This window comes from Morone saxatilis, unplaced genomic scaffold, assembly GCF_004916995.1.
Source record: "Morone saxatilis isolate NCDOM2014 unplaced genomic scaffold, NCSU_SB_2.0 Contig4, whole genome shotgun sequence".
NCBI lineage: Eukaryota > Metazoa > Chordata > Actinopteri > Moronidae > Morone > Morone saxatilis.
This window is the reverse complement of record NW_023339984.1, coordinates 17425188-17426535: the sequence shown is the minus strand read 5'-3', so window position 1 is coordinate 17426535 and position 1348 is coordinate 17425188. Positions and strand designations below refer to the sequence as shown.

General features: G+C 37.8%; 1 long non-coding RNA gene across 1 annotated transcript in view; it reads left to right on the top strand.

The window, feature by feature from the left end:
* Positions 1 to 177: 177 nt before the first annotated feature.
* LOC118338014 overlaps positions 178 to 1348 on the top strand; it is a 1756-nt gene continuing 585 nt past the window's right edge. Inside the window, exons 1-2 of the long non-coding RNA XR_004797207.1 lie at positions 178 to 543; positions 656 to 782. This is a non-coding gene — a long non-coding RNA (uncharacterized LOC118338014). The remainder of the gene's footprint in view (positions 544 to 655; positions 783 to 1348) is intronic.

Here is a 1348-nt window from a genome sequence, read left to right as displayed (position 1 = left end):
AGCTTACTGTTCTCAATACCTTTATTTTGAAAACCTGAAGTGAATACGCTGTTTCTCCGCAATTACCATAATGCTGAGAATACTTGTACACTCCTTAAAAAAGGAGGCTGTGCGCTGTTTAGGCAACAGTATACGGTATAGTGAAACAACGTCACTTTATGTGGTCCTTTGAGTTGACTTTGTACAGTAATGTCCAGTGAAACCATTTGAAACGATATATGTGGTCACAGTCAAGAACATAAGTATAGTTGATTTCTTTTCATTCGGATAAGGCGCTGTGGAGAAGACACGTTGCTGTTATGGCGCACTCTCTGTGCGCAGCGCGAAGAGAGTGCAGGTTTTTATTTCAACCTAGGAAACACATTAAGTCCAGGTGGAGGGTGTCAGAAACTCTTTATGGATTCCTTATCCAAAAATCTACAATGCGCACCATATTCTGTGTGTGTTTTAGGTTTCGTTTTCCGCAGAAAGCCACACCTTACAGCTCTAATAAATGCTGGAAATAGAAACTAAACTGTTGCACTCGATCTTGGACAAGTCAAGGTAAGTTTGTCCTGCCGTAGCCTAAATAGTCTAACTGCCACAGCTCGAATAAATAACTCTCTATTATGGCTGTATATTAATAATGCCTAACTCTGCTGTGTGTCTTTATTAGATGGATGCATTATTCCACCTACTTGAGCAGCACAGACTGCAGTCTCACTACAGGAAATTTTGTGATGTTGGTGTGAAAGATGAAAGAGATTTCCTTGATGTCACAGATGAAGACTTGAACACCATCGGTAAGGTTACTGATTGCATTTTCTGTTTTTGATGTCACTAAACATGAAATCAAATATAATCAGTGTGAGTTATTGCTATGTGTAGGAAAGATGTTTCCATGTTTCCTATTCACCTTAAAAGGCAACCAGCAAATATTTACATGACATGAGTTATGCAAATATTAACTTTGTTAACTTTGGTCCACAAGCCTAAATAACACAAAGTCATGTAGGAAGAAAGAAAGAACTGGCAGGTAGTAAATGGAAAAAAAAGAGTGAGCATAAGGAAAACAGGTTGTTGATCAGGGAACTTTAATGAGTCATAACTCAGTGTAGCACACTTAATGAGGATTGTCTCATGTGTCTTGGTTTGATTTTCCAAACAACTATTGGAGCTTTGCAGTATCTCCACTAGAGCTGCACAATTAATCGAAATATTATCAAAATATATATGGCCAAGTGCAATATCCAAATCACAGCAGCTGTAAAATGTGTGACAAACAGCATTATACTGTAGTGCTGCAGGGATTCCCTGTTGTATGTACAAATCATGTTTTCCAAATATAAGAAAACATGTTTGTTTGATA